The sequence below is a fragment of the Heterocephalus glaber genome, unplaced genomic scaffold (genome assembly GCF_053883595.1).
Source record: "Heterocephalus glaber isolate CG9 unplaced genomic scaffold, H.glaber_assembly_v1.0 deba00001523, whole genome shotgun sequence".
NCBI lineage: Eukaryota > Metazoa > Chordata > Mammalia > Rodentia > Bathyergidae > Heterocephalus > Heterocephalus glaber.
Genome location: NW_028258327.1, coordinates 7,474,419 through 7,493,926, shown reverse-complemented (window position 1 = coordinate 7,493,926; position 19,508 = coordinate 7,474,419). Strand labels below are relative to the sequence as shown.

General features: G+C 36.5%; 1 pseudogene; it reads right to left on the bottom strand.

The window, feature by feature from the left end:
• Positions 1–18,580: 18,580 nt before the first annotated feature.
• LOC101712329 (ferritin light chain pseudogene) lies at positions 18,581–19,167 on the bottom strand (annotated as a pseudogene).
• Between the last annotated feature and the right edge of the window lie 341 nt (positions 19,168–19,508).

Genomic DNA, 19,508 nt, shown 5'->3' with positions numbered 1-19,508 from the left:
GAGCTAAATCCCTGGTCCAAAATGTAGGTTCTTTCCATGCTTCTGCTAAATACATTGAGGAGAAAGCGTTGATAAGAGTTTTTCAGTTTCTTTTCTCTTTGCTGACAGCAGTCATAATCAGAACTTAGGCTTCTAATTTCCAAGATAGGAAATTTCCAAGGAGACAAATTCTCTATAGTAGAGTATGGCTGGGGAATCTGGGGACGAGGATACATTCTGCTGCCCAGGTATCTCTGTGGAGGGTTCCCATGCTCATCACTCTTAGTACTTTCTGCACAACCTCTTGCTTTGCTCCCTCCGTCAATGCCACAGGAACTGTGGCTCTCTCCAAGACTGCAAACTTCAGGTGTTTTCCTTTTTCAGTGGGAAACTCTGCTCTAGCCCCTTTCCAGGGGCTTTGCATGTTGGCTTTTCCAAAGTATTGGTGGAATTTTTGGGAAACCCAGGAATTCAGAATGATTGAAGATTATGGCTGAAGGAATCCTGGTGGTCATTTAAGGAAGACTTGTGAAACTTGTGCAACTTGTTATGTCAGTCTGATGAATTAAGGTCCAAGGATCCTTTTGTATCAATAGGTGATAATAAGAGACATGTCGGAATTGGTACAGGTATAGTTCTGCATTAACAATATATACAAGTCCTTAAATAAAAACCCAAATGTGTATACAGCAGTATTGAAAAAAAATCTTCCTACATTTTGGCTGATATGAAAAGGTAAAGCACAATGCAAGTGGGTCTGACAGGCTTCTGTGGTCTGGTTTTGAGCCCACAATGATGCCAGCTTAGCCAATATATTTGATTAGATGAGACCTTGGAGTAAAACAAGCCCCAGTAAATGGTGGAGTCAGGGGAGTACCTGGAAATGCAGTCTCATTCAAGGTAGCAAAACAATGTTCAATTAAGCAACCACAATTTTGTATCTCGTTGGCAGATTGATGGGAAAGGGAGAAGTAAGAGAGGAGAGTGCTGAGATTTGTTTAGGTGCCTAAAAAACTTGAAATTAGACAAACCAAACCACCTGTGAACAGAATGCCCTGCTTGCTCCTGCTGAACCCTTGAACAAGAGGTTGGCAAGGAGTCTGGGCAGAGAGAGTACGTGTGTGGAGGCCATTTAGGGCATTGTTGGATGTAAGAGGATAAGCTCTGTTGCTGCTTATGGCAGGAAGCTTCCTGTGTCTCTTCCTGTTAATGCAGATGGTACACAGAGGGGTTCATGTTGACTCTTTGCAGCCTTGTATGCAGGCAAATACATGTTTTATGCACACATCCATTCTCTGCATGAGACAAAGTGCCTCAAGCAAAGTCAGAAAGATACTGATTAACCAAGCTATGACAGGTTCATTGGGCTTGGATAGGAAATTGGACACCCTAATCCATTTACATAAAAAATTCTTGTCTTCTTGTAGACAGCATATCTTTTAGACCTGGTTTAATTTTTTTGGATGCTTAGAATCAGTTGAGAGTAAATTGAAATGAAGTGCCCCTACCAACCTTGACTTAATTCTTGTTTTTGCTTTTGGTTGTAGAGGGAGGTTGACCAGTCAGACAAATTCCCAGGATGAGTCATGATGTTGGATTGCTTAGGATGGCAGCTGTCCTGTTTGAATTATGTCCCCTACATCCTTTATGTGTTGAAGCCCTTAAACCCTGACATATCAAATGTGACTATATTTGGAGATAAGCTCTTGAAAGAGGTGATTAAATTAAAGTGCAGCTATTAGAATGGACCCTAATCCAATCTTACTGGTGCCTTAAGCAGAGGAAATTTGCACACAGGAGAGATACCAGGGATGCATGCACACAGAAAAACAACCATGTGAGGACACAGTAGGTGATTGACCATCTGTGGGTCAAAGAGAGGGGCCTCAAGAGAAGCCAAACCTGCTGACACACTGATCTTGGCCTTTCAGCCTTTAGGACTAAGGGGAATAAATTTCTGTTGTTTAGATCATCCAGCCTGGGGTATTTTGTCATGACAGCCCTAGCAAACTAACAGAGCAGTTTATGGTGGCTTTTATCCATTTTTGAAAAGGAGTTCTTTCCTTACAGGATATTTGCCAAATTCTACTTAATACCGTATCTTAACTAATTTTGTCTCCTTTCTACTGCCTTAGTTATCCAGGGCAGTTAATTTATTTTTGTAGTTTAAGAATATCTTGAGCTAGGAAAGAATTTAAAAATATTTCATTGTACAAAATTCTGAACACACATAGAATTAAATGCGACATTATAATGAATCTCTCTGTACACGCCACACAGCCCAGTGATCCACAAATTACAGTCTATCTGCTCTACTACTCTATATCTTTCCTCAAATCACACTAAATCAAATCCCAAGCATGCTACTTTCTGATCTGCATATATAGCAGTATATTTCTTCAAAAGACAAGAATTATTAAAGATTTTTAAGTATTATTATCAACATTTGGAATTTTAAAACAAAAATTTCTTAATATGGTAAAAAATCTAGCCAGTATTTAAACTGTATTTGTTTTTATATAAATATCAGAATTTTAAAAGAGTTTCCTTGAAGTCATAGGCTGGGTATGTAAGCTCAGTGGACTTGCCTATCATATGTGAGGCCCTGGTTTTTACCCCCAGCACAGGAAAACAAATTTTTTGAAATTAGAATCTGAATAACACTTTGCAATTAGTGGATATGTCTCAAGTGATTCATAATCTATAGGTTTTCACCTCTATTTTCCCCCCTACAGTTCATTCATTGAAGAATCTGGACTATTTGCTCTGCACTTTCCTATAGTCTATATTTCCCTATGGTTGAATAGTATGTCTTTTTTTCCCCTCTGTATTTCTTGTAAATTTTGTAACTGGGTCTAGAGGCTTGATCAGATTCAAATTCAATTTTTTTCTTTTTGGCAAAACTACTTCATAGAGGTGTTCTTCCATTATAATGGATCTGATGTTTGTTTATTGTTCTTTTTTGTAATATTAACACCTGTTGGTAATTAATGCCTAGATCATTAATTCATTAGAGATTGCAGAGTGATGATATTCTCACCCTGTTTTAAAATTAATTAACTAGAATATTCTTATAAAGAGAAACTTCTAACCTACTATTTGATACTCATTGTTAACTAAGGATAAGAAATACAGGATAAATGTTAGATTCTTTTCCAGTAAAATTTTACATGATGAAATGATGCCCTTATGTCTTCTTCTAAAGATGACCAATTATAAAGTATCATTAGGTATTTGTAATTCTAAACACAGTTGATATAATTCAGTCAATTGCAATTATTATCCTTAATGATGTTGAGCTATATTATATTTGGAGTGGGTCTCTTTGAGTAGGATCCCAAGTTCTTTCAACATAATCCTAGTACTCTTTGATAGCTTCTGTGTTCTCTGGCAAGACAAGATATTCTGGGCTTATCTTGTGTATTTCCTGCTCTATGCCAGGAAGAAACACTAGACTGTGTATTACTGGGTCAGTCCTTGTTTTTATGGCTCTGAAAGTGCTTAATAGTCCTTCTCTATAACACTGAAACATTGAAAAAAATGCTCTGGTTACCTGGGTTATCATCAATATGAACAATTTTCCCTTACTTTTATTTCTCTTAGAGTTTTTTTGGTGTGTGTGATTTTGTATGCTGCCTATTATAGTACAATACATGTGTGATCATTTAGGAATAGCTTTATCATCATAGTTTAAATAATTTGGTCTATTTTTTTCTGCCAATAGATATTAGAGATATAGTGGTTAAAACACATGTTTTCCATTCTAGAAGTTAACTCTGTAGTGGGGAAACAAGTGTCATTAACAATAACAATGCAAAACAGGACATATTCATGTTCACTTGTACAAAGTGCTGTCAAATCACACAAAAAAATGAACACTCAACACTGCCTAGGGCAGGATTAGGGGAGATTTGCTAATGACGGATGATTTGTTTCTTTTTTATTTTTTGGTACCAGGGATCGAATTTAGGACCTTGCACTTGTAAGGCAGGCAGTGGGTATGCTTTGTTTCTTAAAGGATAGTTAAAAGTTTTCTGGATGGAAAATCAGGAAAAGAACGTTATAAGCAGGTCTGATGCTGTTGTTGCCAACTCAATGACCATTCTTTTCCCTATTTTTTTTTCCTCCTATAATAAAGGTTGGGAATGCTGGATGCTGTCCCATATTTTCTTGCAGGACTGGTCATATGATGCAGTTCTGGCTATGAAGTATAAGTTCAAGGGTAGTGGGAATTGATACATGGAGATATCTGGAAAAGATAAATGGGGAGGTGGCATGAGTTGACTCCTTTCCTTCCCTCATTTGGAACGTGCTCTGTAAATTTATGATCTGGAGTTGAGGCAGTCACCATGTACCCTTACACAACAAGCCTGAGAATGGACATGCCAACCTGCTGAGGATGGCAGAAGGTGAGAAAGGAGTAAGCTTCTTTGTGGAAAACAAAATGTGTTTATTGTTAACCCTCTGTTGGTCAGAGACTTAGTTACGAGCAACCAAATGTAGCTTAACTTGTTCACTGTGGGAACTATATTGTTGTTTACTGGATTTGCCAAATAAGTGTATTATTGTGGGAGGCATACAGATGGAGATCACATGGGAGTTAAATATAGAGAAGTTATATCTATGTATATTCCATTTCAGCTTTTTCTTCTTGAAGAGTGCTTTTCTTCTACACTATGTGAAGTAATTTCATGTCACATTTGCAGATATCTTAATCCTCCACTGAAGAACATTTCATTTCCTGAAGCTGAAAACTTCCAACATGTCAAGATATTTCTAGGACAAACAGCTTTTGGAGTTTCTCAAGTAGAAAGGGATGGAAATGTTGTCATACTGTATTGTGTCACTTTGAAGGGTGAAAAACTCTAAGGTTTAAAACTGACTTGTGTAATTCAGTGAGTATCTTCAGCACTTTTCGGACTACCAGAAAAGGTCTTTTCTGTTGCTTTAGCCACAATGCTACTGAAGCAGAAATGGGCAGTTTGCTGGACTCGAATGCTGATGCTCAGCTTTGCTTTCATCACTGAGGATGTAGTTAGGTAGCGGGTGTGAGTTAAAATTTGAAAACTGACAAACAAACCGAGCAAGTAAGGGGAAGGTATATAGCAATGAATAAAAACAACACATCTTGTTTATTCAAACATATTCAACATCTAATATATGCAAAGCATGTTTCTAAGCTCTTTATGGCTGTTAAGCTGTGTGGTTTTCACTACAATAAACCATTATAAGCCTCAGTTTACAGAGGGGGTTGCTGAGGCACAGGGAGGTTGAATAATATTCTCCATCACACAACTTTGTCAGTGGAAGAACTGGAATTAAAAACAAATGCGCTGTGGCTCAAAAGTTCTCTTTAAAATTCTTAAAATTCTCTTTTAAATCCTTAAAATTCATGTTCTCTTTAAAATTCTTTATTTTTTATTTTACTGCAATATAAGTTGATATTAATAAAGAAAACAAAAAATGCTCTTCTTCTATGAAAAAAATAAAATAGAGAACCACAATAGTTAATATCCTGCATATCATGGTCTTAAAAAAATGGCCAAAATGTTACTCAGAGTATAAGTCATAGACAAGAAAAGGAATATTTGTCCTTTTATTTGTTTGTTTCTTCTTTGTGAGAGGCCACGTGTTAACCTCTATTTTCTTGTGCCTCCCACTAGGGATTTATAGTTAAAAGAGAAGGATAGAGAAACTTAGTGTTTAAGAGATAGTTTATAGTGTTCTGAAAGGATGTGGGGTAACCTGCTTTTCCTGAACTCCCCAGGCCCTTTTAGTTTAGTGTGGCATTATTTTATTAATAACTGTCTTAATAGTTGAGGCTTCTTTCTTGAGCTGTACTGTGGCACAGCTGTGTAGGAAGAGCAATTAGAATTTAACAAAGAGATGCTAATTGTTTATGGATGCGCGAGGAAGAAAAGATTCTAGAAATTATTGTTATGGTTACTGAAGGCAAGATGAGAGTGGTGGCATATATTTATGATACTTTTATCTGATATTCCTAAGCTAAATGTACTGTCAGTTACAACTGATTGTAAATTCTCTGTACAGTTTTATTTCGCTGTATTTTTAAGACATAGCTTTGCTGTATACACAAGATGATCAGCTTTTCACAGATCAAGGAAAATTTGGCTATTCTTAAGGGAGATAGGAAAATATTATATTGGACTCTCCTGAAGGGGCACATCATGCACATATGTAGAGAGGTGTTTGTTTATTTGCTACCTAATGATTGAGATAATATAGATTACATGGAAATCCAGTGATAGATAGTTTCAAAATGAAGGCATTAATTACTTGCTTGCCTATGCAAAATTAATACTATTTTTTAATCCATATATTTTTAGGGCTATTCTGTATATGACATATTGAAAGAATGAGAAAAAATTTGGAATATGTAATTCCTAATGTGGATGGTTATGCTAAGATTGATTTTGAGAAAGGGTAACAGTGCTTTGGATTACTTTTAGCATCGACATAATCTTTGTATGGCCCCGTGAGCCCACAAATTACATAAATACTCACTTATTAGAAAAAAGATGCCACTTTCCATTAGCAAATCACAAGTCTTGCACCAGAGAGGAGCTGGATTTCAAAGCACATCTGCAACTCCTAGGTTTAGCTTTTTTCCAATGCAACTGACAGCCATATGCCATGCCCCTGGTAGTCCAGCAAGGCAGTCCAGTACAATTATGACTGTTCAACACAATTATGAAAGGGATTGATTTTATTTATATTAATTCAGTTTTATGATTTTTACATTAAGATAGTGCTAGAGGTATGACATGTCTTAAAAAAAGAGGACACATTTTGGTACAAGTTTATAAAGCACGATATACCTTAAGACCACAATGTTGGGTGAAGTAAACCAGTCACACAAGCTTAAAATACAGCATGGCTTCTCTTATTTGAGAAGTTTAATATGTAAACAAAGTGCAAAATACAAGGCAGACAATAGGAAAAAAAGAGAAAAAAAAAGTTATTGGGGCCAGGGATTTAGCTCAGTGGTTTTGCCGCCTGCTGTGCAAGCACAAGGACCCGAGTTCGATCCCCTGTACCAAAAAAAAAAAAAGTTATTATAATCCATCACAGATATATCTAAAAGCGTACCTTGATTCAGTGTAATTGTCTTCTGTGTTTTATGTTTTTTGTCTGTTAGTTTGGCAGTTAATCTGTATATCTGATGCTTAACTTTTTTGGAAAAAAAGAGGCAAAGGGGAAGGAAGTGGGAGGGCTAGGGGAAAGGATAGAAGGGAATGGGATTAATATGAGAAAATGGAAAAATAGGAACAAAATCTTTGTAAATAAGGAGGAATGGAGGGGTTGAAGGGAGGGCTGGGCAAGGGTGAAAAATAAGAAACAAGAGAGGCTATGTAAAGGTGCAAATTTCCAATGATGAATGTCATTATATTGTATACCTAAAATGTACCAATGATTAGAATGAATAATCGATAATGCAAAATAGGAAGAAAAGGTCCAAAGGGGTAGGGGTAGTGGGAGGGGCAGGGGAAAGGAAAGAAGGGAAAGGAAAAATGCTGAGAAATGGAAAAAATGGAAATAAAGTCTTTGTAAATAGGGAAGGGTGGAGGGCATGAAGGGAGGGCTAGGAATGGGAAAAAAATAAGAACCAAGATGTATTATGTAAAGGTACAATTCCCAATGAGAAATGCACTTGTGTTGTGTACCTACAATGTACCAATAAAAGAATTTAATAAAAAAAAGAATTTATAAACAAATGAATCTGATGCTGACAAAAAAATGGGGAGTGGAGAAAAAAGGTGAAAAATTGAGTTGTGTTATATACATATACAATTCTCCCCAATGGATGTAATCATTCTGTACCATAAACATATACTAATAAAAATAAAAATTTTTTGGAAACAAAGTCTTTGTAAATAGGGAGGGATTGAGGGGGTTGAAGAGAGGGCAGGGGAAGGGGGAAAAGTAAGAACCAAGAGAGATTATTGTAAAGGTGCAAATTTCCAATGATGAATGTCATTATATTGTATACCTAAAATGTAGCAATAAAATAAAATTAAAAAAGGAAAGCAAAACAATTTTTTTAAAAGCAGGCACATATATAACTGTATGTTCTGCCTCAGATTTGCCCTAAGAGTTGTCACTTATAAATAAGATCAATGGTTTAGGAAAGTAAAAGTAATAATCAAACAGCTCCTGTACTATAAGGCATTGCCTAAGTGTGGAAAGTTGGTACAGATGGGAATCAACAAGCATTGTATTTTTGTTTTCCTCAATTATTCCCATAGCTTAGGATGCCTTAGAGGCCTAACGACTTTTGTAAAGTTTGTTAGTTTTTATCTTTTTAAAAGCTTTTAAATGAGTACTAGAGCAAGCTTGGAATCACTTGGAGTAGCATAAAAAGGATATTGAAACTAGAATTTTTATAATATAGCAAAAGCTTTCTGCTAAAATTTTCTTGCTTTGTGTGACTTTAGTTTGACAAATTTTTTTTTTATATATTCTGAGGTTAAGTCATTTATCAGAGCATGTTTTATAAAAGCTTACTATGAGCCTTGACTTGTTTTACACTACGTTTTTGTACTTATATTCTAAATACAGACCCTATTATAAACAGAAATTGAAAAGCATTTGCATGATATTGGCATCCATTTTAAAGTGTTTTATTCACGGAAGAAAGCAGAAATTATTAGAATGTAAAGACGTTAAAATTAGTTCATGAAGTATATTCTAAATTTATATAAAACATTTATTATTTGAGCATTTTAAGTGCAAATGTGTGTTCAAAAAAAGTATTAATTTGTCATTATTATAGTTTGTGAACATCACCTCTTTTAACTGTGCTGGAAAATTATACAGAAGTTGGTTTCCTTTTCTTTTTTTGGGGGGCGGTACTGGGGATCGAACTTGGGTCCTTGTGCTTGCAGGGAAGGAGGTGAAACCACTGAGCTAAATCCCCAGCCCCCAGAAGTTGGTTTTCTAATGTAACAAATGTTGCCGGTAGAGATTTTCCAGAGCCAAATAATGACAGTGCAGTTTCTCAGGGATCATATAAGAAAATGTTTTGAAAAAATAGGCCTAGGTTGTACCATTTCTGAAATCAACTAATATAGAAGCTTCAGTAATATGTTTTGAATCTGATTTTATCTCAAAACTGTTACATAACAAGTACTACCTATGTCAGGCACATAAAAAATAAGGTGTTTTATCATGGGAATATACAAATACACATGTTCAAAAGGATTGGATAATGAGCTAGTATGTACCCATTCTTGATAGTCTTTTTTTTTTTTTAAAACTAAGGTTTTTGAAATATAATTTGCATACAGTAAGATTCACCCTGTTGTGAGGTTTTTTTCCCCATTAAGTTTATTGGTACATTTTAGGTATAAAATACAGTTACATTTATCATTAGGATCTTGAACCATTACATGAGTATCTTTGTTCTTATTTTTTCCCCTTCCCCTGGCCTCCCTTCATCCTCTCCACCCTTCACTATTTGCAAAGACTTTGCTTCCATTTTTTTCCTTTTCTCATATTTTTTCTTTTCCCTTCTTTCCTTTCCCCTACCCCTCCCACTTCCCCTGCTCCTTTAGACCTTTTCTTCCTATTACACGATATCAATTACACATTTTTAAAATTACTATATCAAGATCTAGGAGACATTACCACAGATTTTATAGAATTTAAAAGGATATAGGAAGCATATTAAAAAATCTTTTTTGAAATAAATTTGACAACTTCTAAGAAGTAAATTAGAAGACAAATTAATGAAACTAACTCTGGAGGAAATATAAAATTTGAATGGCACCTATTAAAGAAAGTATATTCCTAACTTGAAAACCTATCTATATGACAACAACAGGCTCATATACATTTGAACTGATAAATTATATCAAACATTTAAAGCAGAAAAAAGAAGGAACACTTCTCCCCTCATTTTAGGAACTCAACATTGTGCTAATACTAAAACTGGATAAAGATAATAGAAGAAAAAAGTATGAACATAGATAGAAATTTGTTTAACAAAACAAACTATTAGAAGTCAGATCTGGCAGGATGTAGAAAGTGATTTTATTATAGGGATGGCAGTGTTGGTTCAGCATTGGAAGATCCACCCCCAAAAGTCATCATTTTAACAGAGGAAAGGAAAAAGCCATATGATCCTGTCACTAGTTGGAGAAAAAGTATTGGACTAAATTCTACAGCTGTTCATGGTAAAAGCTATCAGGAGGCTAGAAGTAGAACAGAACTTTCTCAATAGATTAAGGACATGTACTCCATACTTCCAGCGAGAATGCCGTATATGAATGGAGAAGATACAATGCTTTCTCCTTAAGGTGGGGAACAAGGGCAGATATGTTTACTCTTTATCTGTCCATTAAACTTTGAAACCTAGGCCCCACCAAAATAGTCTGGCAATAAAATGACACAATTAGGATAGGATTAGCAAGGTAGAAACAAAATCTTTCTATGTAGATGAAATGATCATCTACAGAGAAAATACTAAGAAATCTCTAGGAGCCCCGAGAACTTGTATTTGAATTTAGCAGGATTAGAAAACACAAGGTATATATAAAAATTCAGGTCTATGTATACTTGCTATAAATGAGGAATTGGATATTGAAATTTAAAAGTTATGTAGGAGTACAAAGGACTTAGAAAAGTAAAAAGAAAAAGAAAAAAAAACAGCATTGGAAGACATTTAGTACCTAATTTTAAGGCTTCCTCTAAAGCTACAGTAATCAAGGCAGTGTTGGTGTAAGGAAAGACATATAGGTCAGTGGAATAAAACAGAGAATCTAGAAATAGAACCACATGCATATGGTCCACTGAGTTTATTTTTAAATTCTTTTATTGGTACATTTTAGGTATACAATACATTTACATTTATCATTGGGTGCTTGTACCTGTACATGATGTATCTTGGTTCTTATTTTTTCCCTATTACCTGTGCACCCTTCACCCCTCCACCCTTCCCTATTTACATAGACTTCATTTCCATTTCTTTTTCTTTTCTCATAATTTTTCCTTTCCATTCTTTCCTTTCCCCATCTCCTCCCACCACCCCTGGTCCACTGAGTTTTGAAAGATTATTTAACATTAACACTTTATAGAACATAAATTCAATTCAAGAGCAGAGGAAAAGATAGTGTTTTCAGCAAATGGCACTAGAACACCTGGTATCTGCATATAAAAAAGTAACTACAACCCTTTATTTCCATACATAAAAATAACTTAAAAGGATCTATGAACTTAAATATGAAAGACTAAAACTATAAACTTTAAGAAAAAATTATAAGGGAAAATGTTTATGAATTTAGGGTAGGCAAGAACTACCTAGGAAACAAAAAACATGATGTATAAAAGAAAAAAATTGATAAATGAGATTCCATCAAAATTTAGAACTTTAAATGACATCATTAAAATGAAAAGTAGTCCTTAAACAGACCATATTTATAATATGTGTAACCTATGACCAGAATATATAAAGAACTCTTACAGCTCAATAATAGACAACCCAATTAAAAATTAGACACAAGAAGATGATAAATAGCCAGTATAGCACAAAGAAAGATGTGCAACACTAGAAAAATACTAATCAGTACAATAGTAGATTGAATTATACACTCACTAGGGAGATGAAGTTAAAAGTTTTAAAAGCACAAATATCAGCTTCGGTATGAACCAGTTAGAACTTTCTAATACTGCTAATGTGAATGTAAAATGATAAAACCATTTTTGAAAATGATATAGAAATTTCTTGTATATTACTGTTAAGAACCAACAGTCCTGTTCTTTTTTTTTTTAAATTAAATTCTTTTATTGGTACATTGTAGGTATACAACACAATTACATTTCTCATTGGGAATTGTACCTTTACATAATACATCTTGGTTCTTATTTTTCCCCATTCCTAGCCCTTCCTTCACGCCCTCCACCCTTCCCTATTTACAAAGACTTTATTTCCATTTTTTTCCATTTCTCATCATTTTTCCTTTCCCTTCTTTCCTTTCCCCTGCCCCTCCCACTACCCCTAGCCCTTTGGACCTTTTCTTCCTATTTTACATTTTCAATTATTCATTCTAATCATTAGTACATTTTAGGTATACAATATAATGACATTCATCATTGGAAATTTGTATCTTTACATAGCCTCTCTTGTTTCTTATTTTTCACCCTCGTCCAGCCCTCCCTTCAACCCTTCCATTCCTCCCTATTTACAAAGATTTTGTTCCTAGTTTTCCATTTTCTCATATTAATCCCATTCACTTCTATCCTTTCCCCTAGCCCTCCCACTTCCTTCCCCTTTGCCTCTTTTCTTCCTATTTCACATTACCTATTACACATTTAGTCCTTATTTACACTTTCAGTTTCTCACACCAGAGAAACTATTTGGAATTTATTCATGTGTGTCCTATTTATTTCATTTAATAGTATTGCCTCAATGTGCATCCACTTAGCTATAAATGACTCTAATTTCTCATTTTTTATGGCTGAGTAGTACTTCATTTTAGAAAAAAACCACATTTTCTTTATCTAGTCTCCAGTTGATGGGCATTTGGGTTGTTTCCAAGTTTTAGCTATCACAAACTGTGCTGCTATGAACATGGGTGCACATATATCACTGTGGTATGATTCTTTTAATTCTTTGGGGAAGATCCCCAGCAGTGGAATAGTGGGGTCAAATGGGACTTCCAGTCCTAGTTCTTTGAGGTATCTCCATACTGATTTCCACAGTGGTTGCACCAGTCTACACTCCCACCAGCAGTGGAGCAGTGTTCCTCTTTCCCCAGAGCCCTGCCAACATTTGTTATTGGTTGATTTCATGATAGCAGCCATTCTTTCTGGAGTGAAGTGGAATCTCAGCTTTGTTTTCATTTGCATCTCTCGAATGACCAGTGATGTTGAACATTTTTTCATGTATTTATTTGCTATTTCTACTTCTTTGTGTGAGAAATGTCTGTTCATTTCAGATGCCCATTTTTGGATTGGGTCTTTAAATTTAGGAGGTCTGATCTTTTTAAGTTCTTTCTAGATTCGAGATAGTAGACCTTTGTCTGAGGAAGAGCAGGTGAAGATTTTTTCCCACATGGTGGGTTGTCTCTTCACACTGCTGGTGGTTTCTCTTCCTGTGCAGAAGCCTTTTAATAAGAAGAGATCCCATTTGTTGATTGTTTGTGCTAGTTCACGGGCAACTGTGGTTTTGTTCATAAAATCTTTTCCTACACTGATGTCTTCAAGGGTTCTACCTAACCTCTGTTCCAACTGGTTCAGAATTTCTATTTTAATATTTAGATCTTTAATCCATTTTGATTTTAGTTTAGTGCATGGCGAGAGATACAGGTCTAGTTTTAATCTTTGGCAAGTTGAAGCCCAATTTTTCCAGCACCATTTATTAAAGAGGCTATCTTTCCTCCAGTGAGGGTGTTTGGCTCCTTTGTCGAAGATGAGATGGCTGAGTGTGTCTGGCATTGTTTCTGCATCATCTAATCTGTTCCACTGGTCCTCAAGTCTACTTTTTTGCCAGTACCATGCTGTTTTTATCACAGTAGCTTTGTAGTATAGTTGCAGGTTGGGGATTGTGGTACCCCTGCCATGTCTCTGTTGCCTAGAATTGCTTTTGCTATTCTGGGTCTCTTCTTGTACCAAATGAATTTTTGGATTGTTTTCTCAAGGTCCATGAAGTATGCTGCTGGGATCTCAATTGGAATTGCATTAAATCTATATAACAGTTTTGGAAGTATGACCATTTTCACTATATTAATCCTTCCTACCCAGGAGCAGGGGATGTCTGTCCATTTTCTGATATCATCTTCAATCTCTCTTCTCAGAATGCCATAGTTTTCAGAGAAGAGGTCTTTGATTTCTTTCGTTAGGATGATTCCTAGGTATTTCAGTTTTTTGGATGCTATTGTGAAAGGAATTATTTGCCCTATTTCTCTCTCAGTGAGTCTGTCCTTGGTGTAGAGGAAAGCTATTGATTTTTGTGTGTTGACCTTGTAACCAGCTACTTGACTGAATTTGGTTATTAAGTCTAGAAGACTTTTGGTGGAGTTCTTGGGGTCTTCTATATAGAGGATCATGTCATCTGCAAATAATGACAATTTGACTTCTTCATTACCTATCTTTATTCCTTTTCTTTCTTTCTCTTGTTTAATTGCCGTGGCTAATGTTTCCAGAACTATATTGAACAAGAGTGGTGATAGTGGACATCCTTGTCTTGTTCCTGATTTTAGTGTGGAGGATTTCAGTTTTTGACCATTTAGTATGATATTGGCTGTTGGTTTTTCAGAGATGGCTTCTATCAGTTTGAGGTAGAGACCATCTATTCCAATGTTTTGTAGGGTTTTTATCATAAATGCATGTTGGATTTTGTCAAATGCTTTTTCTGCATCTATGGAGATAATCATATGGTTTTTGTCCTTGGCTCTATTGATATAGTGTATTACATTGATTGATTTTTGTATATTGAACCGTCCCTGCATCCCTGGAATGAATCCCACTTGATCAGGGTGTATGATCTTCTTGATGATCTTCTGCATTCTGTTTGCCAGTATCGTATTAAGGATTTTTGCATCTATGTTCATTAGTGAGATTGGCCTATAGTTCTCTTTTTCAGTTGGGTCTTTCTCTGCTTTGGGGATCAAGGTGATGCTTGCTTCCAGGAATGAATTTGGGAGTATTGCTTCCTTTTCAAATTCACTGAAGAGTTCAAACAGTAGTGGCAGCAGTTCCTCTCTAAATGTCTTGTAGAATTCAGCAGTGAAGCCATCAGGGCCTGGACTTTTCTTAGTTGATAAGTTTTTAATTACATTTTCAATTTCATTGGTTGATATTGGGTTGTTCAGAGTTTTTATGTCTTCTTCATTCAACTTTGGTAGTTCATATGTATCTAGGAATCTGTCCATTTCTTCTGTGTTGTCCATCTTATTGGCGTATAGTTTCTGGAAGTAGGTATTGATGATCTTCTGGATTTCTGCTGGGTCTGTTGTAATTTCAACCTTTTCATTCCTAATTGCATGGATTTGGGCCTTTTCTTTCCTTTTGCTGATAAGGTTGGCTAAAGGTTTGTCAATTTTGTTGATTCTTTCAAAGAACCAACTCTTGGCTTCACTGATTTTTTTGTATCATTCTCTTAGTCTCCATTGCATTGATTTCTCCTCTGATCTTTATAATTTCCTCCCTTGTATGAGCTTTGGGGTTGTCCTGCTCTTCTTTTTCTAGAAGCTTGAGGTTCAGCATCAGGTTATTTAATTGGGCTCATTCTGTTTTCCTAATATGCATATTCACTGCTATGAATTTCCCTTGTAAGACTGCTTTCATTGTGTCCCATAGATTCTTATGTATTGTATTATCATTGTCATTTAATTGAAGGAACTGTCTGATTTCTTCTTTAATTTCCTCTGTGACCCATTGGTTATTCAGAAGTGTGTTGTTCAACTCTCACGTGTTTATGAAATTTTTTGAGTTTCTTTTGCTATGGATCTCCAATTTCATCACACTATTGTCTGATAATATACAGGGGATAACTTCAATTCCTTTGAACTTACTTAAACATGTTCTATGTGTGAGTATGTGGTGTGATTTGGAGAATGACCCATGTGCAGCTGAGAAGAATGTGTATTCTGATTTTGTGAGGTGGAAGACTCTGTACACATCTGTTAAGTTCATTTGTTCAAGAGTTTGATTGAGTTCTAGTATTTCATTACTTATTTTTAGTCTAGTTGATCTATCCATTTGTGACAGTGGGGTGTTGAGGTCCCCCGCTACAATTGTATTAGTGCATATATGACTTTTCATGTCCATTAGTATTTGTTTTATATAGTTGGGTGCACTAGTGTTTGGTGCATAGATATTTATGATTGTCATCTCTTCCTCTTGGATTCTTCCCTTTACAAGGATGTAGTGTCCTTCTTCATCTCTCTTAATGAGTGTTGGTTTAAAATCTACTTGATCGGCCAAGAGGATAGCTACTCCTGCGTTTTTTCGGGTTCCTGTCACATGGAGTATTGTTTTCCACCCTTTAACTTTCAGTCTATGAGTTTCCTTTTGAATTAAGTGTGTTTCTTGTATGCAGAATATTGTTGGATTTTGCTTCTTGACCCATTCTGCCAGTCTATTTCTTTTGATTGGTGAATTGAGACCATTAACATTAATGGTTATAACTCATACATATTGACTTGTCATTGTCATGACTTTTTTTTTTTTGTTGGATTCTCTCCCTTTGCATTTAATTTCTTGTTGCGCCTGAAAGATTCATTCTGCTGGGCTTCCTGGTGTTGTGTTCCTCATGGTCTTCCTAGGATATTGTCTAAAATTTTTTTGAGTGCTGGTGTGGTATTCATGAAATTCCTAAGGTGCTCTTTGTCATGAAAGTATCTTATTTCTCCATCCTTGTTGAAAGATAGTTTTGCAGGGTAAATCAATCTGGGTTGGAAGCTGTTTTCTTTTAGGGCTTGAAATACATCACTCCAAGCTCTTCTTGCCTTGAGGGTTTTCATTGAGATGTCTGCTGTGATTCTGTTGGGCTTTCTTTTGTATGTGATTTGTTTCTTTTCTCTAACTGCTTGTAGAATTTTGTCCTTCTGTTGAGTTTCTGGAATCTTAAGTATTATATGCCTATGTGTAGTTTTTTTTGATCAAGGCTAGTTGGAGTCCCATATGCCTCACTTATCTGTATGTCAAGTTCTTTTCCCCTGCTTGGGAAGCTTTCTTCCATCACTTCTGTGAACAGTTTTTTAATGTCATCTGCACTCTCTCCTGTTTCTTCATTGACTCTGATCAATCTTATGTTATTCTTTGCATTGTCTAGCAGCTGCTGGATTGATTTCTTATGGTCCCTTACAATTTTAAAGGAATTTTTCTTTTCCTGGTGACTAATTGCAATCTTATCTTCTATATCTGAAATTCTGTCCACACATTTGCTCATTCTTCTGTGTATCCTTTCAATGGAGTTTTTAATCTCCTGGAAATCTGTTTGCTTCTGTTTTATGGATTCCATTTGTTTCCTATGTTGGGATTCCATCATATTCCTGAGGTCCTCTCTAGATTTATTAATCATGTCTGGCACCATGGGCACAATCTCTGCTGTAATCTGAGAAATTATTTCTGATTTCTTTTTTTCCAGATCTTCTTTTGTTCAGGGAGTCCAGGTGGTTGAGTATCAATGTTCCATCTCTTTTCCCTTTGGACTTGCTGTAGGTGATCTGGAAGTCTGGTTTTGAGACTTGTTTATGTGTGTTCTCATTTCGATGGGGAAGAAGTTGCTGCTGGCACCCACATGGCTCACCTCCTCTGTGCTGGCAGGGGTGGTATGGTGGCCCAGAAGCCCCTTATTATGCACTGTCAGCAGCTCACCTGTGTGCTGGTGGTGGTGGTATGGTAGCCTGGAAGCCTCCTCTTGTGCACTGGGAGCCATTCACCTCCCGTGTGCTGGTGGCACCCTGTTGTGAGTTTTGACAAACATACATTGTCATATAATGTGGTCAAGATATGAAATAATTCCATCATTCTTGAAAGTTTCTTTATGGCCTCTTGTAGTTGATCCTGTCCCCTTCCCCTAGGCTCTGGCAACTGATTTCTTTCACTGTAATTTTGCCTTTCCCAGAATGTCATATAAATGGAATCAAACAGTATGTTTCTTTTTGAGTTGGGCTTCTTTCACTAGGCATAACATTTTTGAGAATCATTCATGTATCAGTAGTTTATTCTTTTTTATTTTTGAGAAATATCCTTTTTCTTGGAATAGCACAATATATTTATACACTAGGGAGTTGATAAATACCTTTTCCAAGTTTGGTAGGCAAATAAAGCATTTATAGATATTTGTGTAATGATATTTTATGAACAAATGTTTTCATTGTATGCATGTAGGTACAGATTGCTGCTGGGTTGTGTGGTAACAATATGTGTAACCCTATAAGAAATGGTCAAACTATTTTCTAAAGCTTCTGTGTCATTTTGTGTACTTACCAGTGATCTATGAAAGTTCCAGTTTCTTTTCTTAAAATTCATTAAGTTTATTGGTACATTTTGGGTATACATTATGATCACATTCACCATTGGGAATTTGTACCTGTACATGATATATCTTGGTTCTTGTTTTTTCCCATTCCCCTGCCCTTCCCTCAACCCCTCCACCCCTCCCTATTTATTTATTTATTTACTTTTTGGGTACCAGGATCAAACTCAGGTCCTTGCACTTGTCACCCCTCCCTATTTACAAAAGCTTTGTTTCCTTTTTTCCCTTCTTTTCTCATTTTTTCCTTTCCCTTCTTTCCTCTTCCCCATCCCCCTCTTTAGTTCCCCTTCCCTTTTGGACCTTTTCTTCCTATTTCACATTATCTATTATACATTTTGATCTTCATTTACTCTTTCAGTTTCTCACACCAGAGAAGCAATTCGGTATTTACACATGTGTGTTATTAATTAATTAATTATTATTATTATTATTATTATTATTATTGCTGCAAAAGGCTTTATTTTCCTTTGGTCCAATACTTGGAGGGGGCTCTATAGAGGTGAAAAAGCTGCCTAGTGGCTGGAGGGAGAGGGTTTGGCCAAAGCCTTGATGTCAGGTGAGCAGATGCCCCTTAGAGGTTGCTGCACTCCAGGCCTCCTAGTTGTGGTTGAGGGTGAGGTTTTTGAGGAGGTACTCACCCAGCCCATCCTGGGGGCCTGCCAGCCTGTGGAGCTTAGTGAGGTGGTCACCTATCTTCTTGATGAACTTCACCTCCTCATCTAGAAAGTGGTTCTTCAGGAAATCACAGAGATGTGAATCTGTCTTGGCAGAGTCCAAGGCATGAAAATCCAGGAGAGCTTGGTTCAGGTTTTTCTCCAGGGCCAGGGCAGCTTCCATGGCATCCAGGGTTTTACCCCATTCATCTTCAGAAGGTTTCTGTATGTCTTAGAAGAGAACTCGGCCTCTGTGCTGGTTTTGCATCTTCAGGAGATGCTCAACGCCCTTGCGTTTCTCCTTGGCCAGCTCGTGGAAGAAATGGCCTGTGTCTGCCAGAACCACATCATCATGGTCGAAGTAGTAGCCCAGGGAGAGGTAGGTGTAGGAGGCCCGCAGGTGCAGATTCACCAGGCAGTTGATGGCAGCCTCCACCTCGGTGAAATAATTCTCATGAATCTGAGAAGTCATGGCTGGTCAGCAATAAGGAGCTACCCACAAAAGAACACTGTTGGTGGGTCCTGGAAGCAGGAGATGGGCGAGACGATGGTTACAAAATTTATAACTAGAAGGTGGATAGAGGATGAAAAAGAGGGAGTCTCCAGGTCTGTTCAGTTCAAACACTCTTGAAGCAAGAGACAGATTTGTGGGACCTCCAGACTCCCCACTGTGTCCTATTTATTTCACTTAAGATTATGGCCTCAAGGTGCATCCATTTAGTTATAAATGTCTCTAGTTTATAATTCTTTATGGGGGGAGTAGTACTCCATTTTGTAAAAAAAATAACAAAAGCCACATGTGGCTGGGGATTTAGCTCAGTGGTGCCCCCGCCTGCCTCACAAGCGCAAGGTCCTGAGTTCGATCCCCAGTA